Source organism: Amborella trichopoda, chromosome 13, assembly GCF_054954075.1.
Source record: "Amborella trichopoda isolate Santa Cruz 75 chromosome 13, AtrichopodaSantaCruz75HAP2 v2.0, whole genome shotgun sequence".
Taxonomy (NCBI): Eukaryota; Viridiplantae; Streptophyta; class Magnoliopsida; order Amborellales; family Amborellaceae; genus Amborella; species Amborella trichopoda.
This window is the reverse complement of record NC_142348.1, coordinates 22,775,105-22,785,974: the sequence shown is the minus strand read 5'-3', so window position 1 is coordinate 22,785,974 and position 10,870 is coordinate 22,775,105. Positions and strand designations below refer to the sequence as shown.

General features: G+C 32.2%; 1 long non-coding RNA gene across 1 annotated transcript; it reads left to right on the top strand.

The window, feature by feature from the left end:
• The first annotated feature begins 2,163 nt into the window (after window positions 1-2,163).
• LOC148779092 (uncharacterized) lies at window positions 2,164-3,733 on the top strand. The gene is made up of 2 exons (XR_016046983.1): window positions 2,164-2,636; window positions 3,289-3,733. It is a non-coding gene; the product is annotated as an uncharacterized LOC148779092 (long non-coding RNA).
• Window positions 3,734-10,870: the final 7,137 nt, after the last annotated feature.

Here is a 10,870-nt window from a genome sequence, read left to right as displayed (position 1 = left end):
ATGGAGCACCTACTTGCATCCTTCTTAAAGATGGATGCTTTACAATTTGTGGACAACATATGTAGTCATGTGGATCTAGCTCGTAGGAAAACTCTTCCCAACGCCTATTGACGAAAATGAAGAGTAATTTTGCTTACCCTCATCAACATCCAAACTTTACACAGTCACAGTTGTCTTGTAGTAATTTTTTTTTTTTTTTTTTTCTCTACAAATCTAAATTACTTGAAATTGGAGTATGTGTACATCTTAGTGAGGTGTACTTAATAAAAATATGAAAAAACTAATTCGTAAAATATAAATTGATCAAAATACCCCCAAAAAGTTATAGGGGTATTTTGATCAATTTATACTTTGTGAATTATTTTTTTCATACTTTTATTAGGTGCGCCTCACTAAGATGTACACACGCTCCAAATTTCAGATCATTTCAATAAGGAAAAAAAAAAAATTAAAACATTACCGGACAACTGTGACCGTGAGATGAAGTTTGGCTATTGATGAGGGTAGGCAAAATCACCGTTCATTTTCGCCTATAGGTGTTTTGTAGTATTATATATATATATATATATATATATATATATATATATATATATATATATATATATATATATATATATATATATTGTATTGTAATACGATGCAACAACATTAAAAAACTATCGTATGACTATTTGTTTGATCCAAATTTTGAGATATACTCTCTTTTCATTCTAATGAACAATCACAAAAAAATAAAAACACAACCTATAAAGTATTTTTTTTAGCCCAATTAACATAAGCTGTTTATTTTGGTGAGATGTTTAGATCTAGACTTTAGAAGGATTTTTTCATTTCCAAATTTTTTGGATGGCTTTATTATCATTAGATGAACAATGTTAAAAAACAAAAAAAAGATTTCGAGTTTATAAATGCTAAGATCTTGAAAGTCACAAAATGAATGGTCTAGATTAGTTTTTGGAGGGGACTCATTTTGATCATATCTAGGATTCAAATTGAATTTTGTTTTTTGAAGGGATTGATTATTGAGATAAAGAAACTGTGTGTGCAAAATTTGAGGTCATACAAATACCACAAACATGCTTTTCGAGAAGTGTCATCGCATTGTACTATGATATAACTGTTGCATTGGATCATTGCTCTCTCTCTCTCTCTCTCTTCTCTCTTTATATATATATATATATATATATATATATATATATATATATATATATATATATATATATAGGCAATGATTTTCATGCTACAGTTGCAACAACCTTCAAAAATCATGTTAGGGCTATCTGTTTGATCTAAATTTTGAAATATACATTATTTTCTTTCTAATGAACAATCACAAAAAACAAGAATTTGAATACATAACCTAGAAAATATTTTTGTAGCCCAATTAATATAGGCCATCCATTTTGGTGAGATACTTAGATATAGGCCTTAGAAGGATTTTTTTCTTTACCAAATCTTTTAGATGGCTTTATTATGATTAGATGAATGATGTTAAAAAAGATAAAAATGATTTTGAATTAGTAAGGCTAAGATCTTAAAATTCACCAAATGAATGGTCTAGATTCGTTGTTGGAGGGGACTCTTTTTTACCAAATCTTGGATTCAAATTGAACTTTTTTTTTTTGAGATTGATTATTGAGATAAAGAGAATGTGTGTGCAAAATTTTGGGTCATACAAATACCACAAACATGGTTTTCTAGCAGTGTCGTTGCATTATACTATTATACAACCGTCGCATGAAATCATTGCCCTCTATATATATATATATATATATATATATATATATATATATATATATATATATATATATATATATATATATATATATGGAAAAGCCTTTTCAATGCCTATAGGCAAAAATGAAGAGCGATTTCGCCTACTCTCATCACCGTCCAAATTTCATCACGCGGTCACGATTGTCTGGTAGTGTTTTATTTTTTATTTTTTTTATACAGATTGCAAATGACCTGAAATTTGGAGGGTATGTACATCTTACTGAGGCTCTTCTAATAAAAATATAAAAAACATTATCCACAAAAAAAAAATTGACCAAAATACCCCATAAACGTTTTGGGGGTATTTTGGTCTAAGTTTTTTCTTGCATAGTATTTTCGATATATATATATATATATATATATATGAAAAAAGTTTATATAGAGTTGGGGCTCTAAACAATGAAATTAGAGCGCACATCAAATATTTCACTAGAAGATGTTGTTTTGATGGCTAAATATACTCAAATTGATTATCTCGACATCAGATACATAGACATGAGAAAAAAATGGATTTCAAGTTTTGAAAATAGCTCGTCTTGTAATGCATTTTTGGACCGTCAATTTTCAAGTTTTCATAGATCTGCTCGATCCATATTCTTTTTTAAGCTTTAAATTTTATAATTAAAGATGAAAACATATTTTAAAGACAAAAATTTCCAATATTGAAACCGCCATTCTAGACATTATTTAAATGTTCGCTCTACTCTCACTGAGGCCTTTCAATGGATGTGGTTTTTGTCCTAGGCCTTGGAAGATGCTAAACCCTAGAGAATGTGAAGTTTGATGGGGGAAGTTGAGTGCTTTAGGAGAGGCGGAATTTTTATGGGAGAGGAACTTGGTGTATGCAAACCCTAGTGAAGGTGAGGCTTTTTCACTTGCATGATGCTGAAAGTTTTGCCAGCTTGCTCATTCACCGCACTGAGTCGGGCAAGTGGAATCAGATCCAGTGGGTTAGTGGTAGAATGAACCGGTCTACCTCTTTAAACATTATCGAGGTCTAATTTATTTTTGGAAAATTATCAGAAATATAATTTAATTATAGTTTAATTGGAAAAAAACTCTCAACTTTCGTAAATCTCGTCTACACTTCTTTTTTTTCTTTTTTTGGTTTTTTTTTATTATCAAAATGACCTTCATGGTAGTCGTATTATCGTGAAAAATATAACAGTATTTTAAGTACCGTAATGTTTAGCCCATTTTATACAGTACTTCAAGTACCGTAATGTTTAGCGCATTTTATACGGTACTTTAAGTACTGTAATGTTTACATTTTATATAGTACTTTAACTACCGTAATGTTTAACGCATTTTATATGACACGTTTATTACCGTAATATCTCTAATTACTGCACTCAAACTACCAAGCGTTGAAAGGTTAAAAGAGAACAGTGGGGCAGATCTAATGAGCTCCAATTTTGAAATCAATTTCTCGTTGAGTAGATCTTCATTCATGAGTAGGGGTTTGGATAAGATAAATTCAGTTGATGATGATAGAGAAAATATGGTTTGCAGAATAAGAAACTTGGATAATGGCACTGAATTCGTCATCAATAACACAAGTGGCAATCGAGTTTTAAGCAGGCTGAGAAGAGTAGGCTCTAATCGTTTGGTCACCATCAACGAATTTTAGAGAGACCTTGGGCGCTCTCCATTTGTGCAACATTTCATGCGACGAGATCTTGTTGAGTCTCGCATTTCTATAGAAGGTTTGAAGCGAAAGAAGGGTTGGTTGAGAAGTTTGAGAGTAGCAGCAAGCATTCTGAAGAGGAACAAAGAGGGTGGTAGTTCTAGCAGGTCATGTAATTCTGAAAATACTTTTGGCTCATCAAATTCTGCGAACTCAATTCACCAAATGCATCAGAGTGTGAGAGTTCGCCATTGTAAAAAGCTGTGTAAAGAGTTCACACTCTTTAAGGGAATATGTGAAATCTATTACGAGCAAAATGGCTGTGAAATCCATTACGTGTGGGTAATCTAAGCACGTTATTTGCCTAAAACAAATCCACTATCTCTTGCCATTCGCTCTCCTATGTACATCCATTCTCCTCTCATTTTCCTTCCCTCTTGAGCATATCCATTTCTACTTTCTCTCTCAACTCCACTTATAACCGATAAGTGCTTAAATTATATAAAATTTCTCCAAAATGCTCCCTCTCTCCTATGTACATCTACTTTCTTTCTTTAACTTCACCTATAAGCTCTCTTATGTACATCTACTTTCTCTCTTAAGTCCACCTATAACTGTTTAAATTATATAAGATTTCCCCAAAATACTCCCTCTCTCTTATGTACATCTATGTACATCTACTTTTTCTCTTAACTCCACTTAACGGGTAATCTAACTATGCTCATCTTTTACCAAAAAAAAATCATCTATCTCCTGCCATTCTCTTTCTCTCCTTACCCACCACTTACAAAAAAATCATCTATCTCCCGCCATTCTCTTTCTCACCTACACATCCATTCTCTTGTCATTCTACACAAAAAAATCATCTATCTCCCTCCATTCTCTTTCTCACCTGCACATCCATTCTCCTGTCATTCTACACTCTACGGTGCATATCCATTTCTACCTACCTTTGTAACAATTTGGGTCCTAGCCATCATATGAAGCCATCAGCTCTCATATAAAAACAAAAATAATAACAATAATAATTGGTAATCAAATGAGAAATTACATAACACAATGGTAATAAAAAATTTCACATAATATAATCATCATAAGAGATTAGTAAAAGCTCAATTGAATACCTCTTTACTCTCCTCCAATGCCTCAAATTTTTTTACTACAATTACCAACATTTACTAATCAAACTTCGTTCTTAATTTTTAACTTGTACCATAAATTTTTTGAATTTGGTATCAAAATTTATTGCTTATTTAAAATTATATAAAGAGATTTGAAATATTTCTATAAAAAATAAATAAAAATAAGGCTTATCACAATAAAAACATGTTACTCCAATCATATTATTCCAATGACTTATCTTGTTGAAACTAAAGTTTAATCATGTTAGAAAACATGTGATTCCATGTAAGTGCCAAAGACATGCAAAATAAGTAGGAAATGTGATTCCATGTAAGTGCCAAAAACATGCAAAATAAGTAGGAAATGATGTGATGATGACTTTAGAATGGTAAAAGTTATTATTAAAAAATCTATTCAGAATAGTGATGATGTTATTATTAAAAAGTCTTTTTGGAATGATGTGATGATGACTTTAATTCCGTATTTCAGTAGAATTTTGTGACAAAAAAAAAGAAATGATAGTTTATAAGTAATTGCTCGTAAAATATTGATAATGAATTTCTCATATCTCTTCCGGACATAGCCAAATAATAGCAATGTATTTACCTGGTTGCATCTAAATACTACCCAAATGGTAACAATTCATTTGGTAATGTATTACGCAAGCAATATATTTCCAAGTATCCAAACGATCCATAAAAGTGGAGATATTATGGTATTAAAAGTGCCGTATAAAATGCATCAAACATTACGGTAGTTAAAATAACATATAAAATGCAACTGTTACGATACGTAAAGTACCGTATAAAATGCGCTAAATATTACGGTACTTAAAGTACCGTAATGTTCTTCAGGGTAATATGACTACCGTGAATGTTATTTTGGTAAAAACAAAAAAAAACCGAAAATAAGAAAAAATAGTGTAAACAAAGTTTACGAAAGTTTGAGTTTTTTTTTTTCCAATTAAGCTAAAATTAAGATATATTTATGATAATATTCTTTTATTTTTTGAGTTATTTTCACTTATTTAGAATGAAAGTCTAACTTTTAAACTGCTCTAAATAAAAATTGATGTATTTGAACTGTTCTATAATTAAGACTTTTGAATTGCCCGAAACATATGTTTTAGTGATTCTAAGCTCAAAATCTTTAACCAACCAAAATACAAGATAATTAATGCGCTCGGGTAGTTTGGAAGTTAGAAGTTCGAATTGTCTAAATACACCCGTTTTTTTGGTGGGTGGTTGAAAAGTTTAAGGCTTTGAATGGGGAAAAATGAGAAAAGAAATATTAAAAAAAGTAGAACCCGAACATAATGACCCAAAATACATCGCAGAAAAAATTTGATGTTATCCCATGGTCCATATTTTGGCTGCATTATGATGAGGTGTTATTTTTGTTTTTTGAATTTCTTTTTTCTTTCTATATTACCCCCAATATGAAATTTTTATTTTAATTTTTTTTTAAAAAAAAAAAGAAAGAAAAAGAGAAGATGTGGGCATGAAAATTGGACTTTCAAAATTTTCATATGAACCTGAAATTTGGTGGGTCAACATCTCAATGGGGGGCGTCTACAAAAAATATTTAAAAAATATTTATAAAAAAATAAAAAAGACCAAATTACCCCTGAACTTTTTTGGGTACTTTGATTCGTTTATCTTTTCAAAAGTATTTTTAAGTGACTCTATGAGAGTATGGCATGTCCAAACTTTGGTGTAGATATGATATGATTTGTAAGAATAAACTAAAAATAAAATAGTTTTTAGGCGTGATATTTTGATGGGGCTATCTTAGCCATTCATTCGGTTGAGAGAGAGGTGGCATATATAAAATCTCTATACTTGTGGTGTAAAGAAAAGTTTTATCGAGTGGGTAAGCTTGCTCCACGTACATAAAAAATCCATTGATAGGGATGCAGTGTGGCTGGGGTGGAGGGATTATGATGGCGTGCTTGCATTCACTCCACGAGTTTCCTGGTCAAATACCCAATCCACACGACACGCACAGAGGCTCGATTATCTTTAACTCTTAGGGTCAAATTTTAGAAGGACACGGCATTATGGAATTTAGTGAAGCTCCACTACAAAATACAGTCGAAAAATAAAAGGAAAATTATAAATGTCTTTTTAACCTTTCTTTCCTAGGCATGGCCCTCCAATAGATCGTAAATCACACTCCTAATTTCATTTTCACCCACCCGTCAATGTCAAAAAGTAAGTTTTTCTAGGACTAAATCATTTTCTTTTTAAGCCACGTTTTTCACCCTCTCTAAGAAAGTTGTTTTTGGGTTGGGTCGGTTCTTTATTCAAGTAGTGCCGGTTCGGCTTGCGCCGGTCTGACACATTTTTGTGCCAAACCAACACATATTGGCATCACATTTTGGAATCACGGGTTAAAATGAATGCTATTTTGATCTAAAAAAATTACTATTTTTACTTAAGGGATGGTTGCAAAAAAAATGGCGTTGAGGTTGATAGTTTCGGGGAATAATTTCATGCAACAATTGTATAGTAATATTATGCAACCACACTTCTAGACAACCATGTTTGTAGCATTTGTATTACACCAAAAATTGTACATGCCTTCTCTCCATTCTAATAGTCAATTTAAAAAAAAAAAAAAATCAATTTGTATAATAAATATAGTTAAAATGAGTCCCCTCCAACGTTGAATCTAGACCATCCATTTTATGAACTTTAAGATCTACGCCTTTACGAACTCAAAACTATTTTTTATCTTTTTCAACATTGTTTATCTAATGATAACAAAGCTGTCTAAAAATTTTGAAAAGAGAAAAATCATTCCATGGCCTAGATCTAGGCACCTTAACAAAATGGACAGCTTATGTTGATTGGGCTAAAATAACACTTTCTATGATGCATTTTCAAATTTTATTTGTTTGTTATTGTTCAATGGAATGAAAATAGTATGTATTTAAACTTTGGGATCAAACAAATGGAACTAGCATTGTTTTTGAAGCCTGTTGCATTATAATGCTATACAAACGTTGCATGATATCATTGAAAGTTGGACTATTTGATCAAGCGCGGTATATATAAATTAAAATTTTTCTTTTTTTTTATTCTTACACCAATAAAACCCCTCACAATGTCCAATTACAAATAAATAACTCTTCAAACAAATAAACAAAAAAAGAGAAATACGATTCTCACTTACTATATTTATTGAATACAATTTCTTGAGTCAAAACCTTGACTCATTACTTTAAGGGAATAAAAGAGCCCAACACAAAATTGGGAATACAAAAGCCTAATACAAAATAAAATTTAAAGAAGTAAAATTGCTAGAGATAACTTCAACCGGACCCCACACATATTCTCCTCTTTCCAATGGTGCTCGGGATCAATGCTCGGTCTCTTGATTCTCTTACTTGTAGTAAAATTCTCTCAATGGCATATGGATCTTGATTTTAGTCTTGCTCAAGCCCCTTTGGCTTAACCTTTAGAGAGATGAGATATAGAAATCAAAGAGAGAGGGAGATATCTACTAACTAGAGGATCTTTCCCTTTGCTACTCACAAACAATAGATTCAAGAAGTTAGGGCTACGCCCCTTTTCAAACCCAAGAGAGATCAACTAGGTTGAGGTGCACCACTTAAAAGACTTAGAGAGAGTGAGATGATGCTCTAAGTTGGGGCGTGCCTCCTTTAGAAAAATCTTGAAGAGAGACAATTCTTAAATAGAGATGTGTAGAGATTTATGAGGTGGGAGAACCTCTATTTATAGATTTTATATGCCTTAGGATTTGCCATAATTAGCATGATCAAATCTTGATTGTCGATCTCATGAGACTTGTAGGGTGAGAGATGTGAGACATCCATTCCTTTGATCCACCATCAAAATTCAAATGAAAGTTACCATCAAGATTCAAAAGAAGGTGCTAGAACCTTATCTTCCCTTTCCTAAACCTATTCCCGTCAAATCTTTAAATAATGAAAATATATTTCTTACTTTCTATTTTAGTATATCCATTTCTTATTTCTTGAATCAAACAATCTTAGATTCATGAGACTTACTAAATATTTCAAATATTTCATTGTATTAGGCTAACGTCTCCCAAAATTAGAAAGCCAACTTGCATGAGATAATTATCACCTTATTTGGTGATCAAGTAATCCTTACTTGTGGGGTGTGCCACCCCTTGGTGGCCTCTCATGGGCCCCACTCAATTACCACATGTGTAAAATGGGATCCCATATTTTATAGAGGGTCCCACATAATTATAGAAAATACAAAATTTGAATTTTACAATTTTAAATCTCATATGTATATTTAAAACATTGGAAAATTACTGTCTTAATTCATAAATTCAGATGAAAAAAAATGAAATATCAAGAGATTCACAAAAATTTAAATAAACATTCTAGAAATCATATAACCTAAATTAATTAAAATTAATTAATTTTGATGGGAATCGGATCTGTCTAGGCCTAAGAATTTATCAATGCAAAAAAGCACTCCACCTTCAACTGCGTATCACGATCAACCTAGATTTTTTAAATTGACCCAGCAGTTCCCATAATCCACAGTCCATTGCAGAAGCTTATGATTGGACCATCAAAGTCAGTCAATAGACTAAAGGATGCAATCTCAGCATATGGATTTTAGTTTCTCCCCTAAAGACAAAATCATAGTCCATTAGACCATGATGCAACCACGACTCAATTGTGCATAGGGGTCATCTCTCGCACATGTACACGCTTCACTCTCAATGGTGAATCTCAACACAACTATCTATGTATATATCATGTGAGGATATAACGATGAAGTTTTAGCCCTATCTCTAGAGGCTATTCATCACATACAAGGTTCATACTATCCCTTAGCTCTCATCCAAACATATTCCAACATTACCAACGGCTAACTCACTAAACTCTTTTCAATTACATCCCTATGCCTAGGTACCTTGGGTTTTTCAAACTCGCCTGGCCTAGTACGTCGAGCCTAGTCTGAGTATCAGCAAATAGCATTTGCCTATTATGGTTCACACAAGACCATACTCCCACTGAGTTTACGTTCCACTATATAAAATGCTTTTACAAACTCTCGTAAGGCCGTGACCACATAAACCCAACATCTCCCGCTTGGCCTTTGAAGACCTTAGAATATCTCTTTCTCACTTTTTCATCCCCTTAATTACAATCTATCTCTCAAGCATGTTTCACTTATTCTCTCTTATTATATTAATCATGATTTTTTGCATCAATCCTTTCACAAAGCATTTATGGAAGCAGCGCCCATATCTCTTTGCTGCTAGAATCTCATCTCAAACGTGGTCATAGTCCATCTTTCATGTCTCATTGCGAATCACAGACTTGTTGTCGCAGAAGATCATCACATACCCTCATCGCATGGGGTCGTATCTTCAGGAGCTTAAAGCAATTATTCAATCAAGCTGCTCTCTTCTGCAGCTATACAACTAGCGTCATGCATCCTGGTTCCATAGGTGAACAATAGTATATTGTTCCAGCTGAACCATCAAACACAAGCAGGCTCTCTCATTGGAATATTGAGTTCATCTGGATCTTTCATAATAGGATACTTGTATATTTGAATATCCAAGTAGCTAAAGATAATCATAGGATTGTTAACATCTCCCACTTCAAACATAACACATAAGAAATGTTATCTCAACATTCTCATGCTTATGTCATGAGTTAGTATCGCAAGTCTCATACCAAATAGTAACTCAATGCTCGTTTGGTTTCACAGTATGAAAAACCTTCTTGAATAACAAAGGTTCAGCCACACTAGTCTTCTTGGTAGTATACCCATACAAACCAAGTTATCTAATCCACACAGCACATATCAAGGAGACCTAGCAAGATGGACATCCTATGATATACCCTACGGTTTATAGTCTTAAGTAATCGAGAATTCTAAAAAACTCAAAACCAGGTCACATAATCGGTACTATAAAAACATGAGTTAAGACATGCAGGTATTTCAAAATAGTGCATAGATTAATGATACCTCTTCATATGTACATAAAACACTTTCAAGGCCCAATGTTTTTTTTTATATATATATTAAAACTCTTGACATGGTATATTTTCACAATAAAACTTAGGTTTTTTACAAATGATCCAATTTAATTTTAAATATATGCTTAGTCTTCATAAATCATTTTGACAGCATTCACCTTCAATTACTTACTAAGTCATGTTTATAGCCGTAAAACAAATCATAAAGTCCATCTTATAATTTTATCCAAAATAAAGCATGACTAAAGAATGATTATCAAAACCTGACAAAACACTTCTTATTGGCAAATATGAAGATTTTATCATGAGATCATCATCACATGCAGCACATCATATTATTA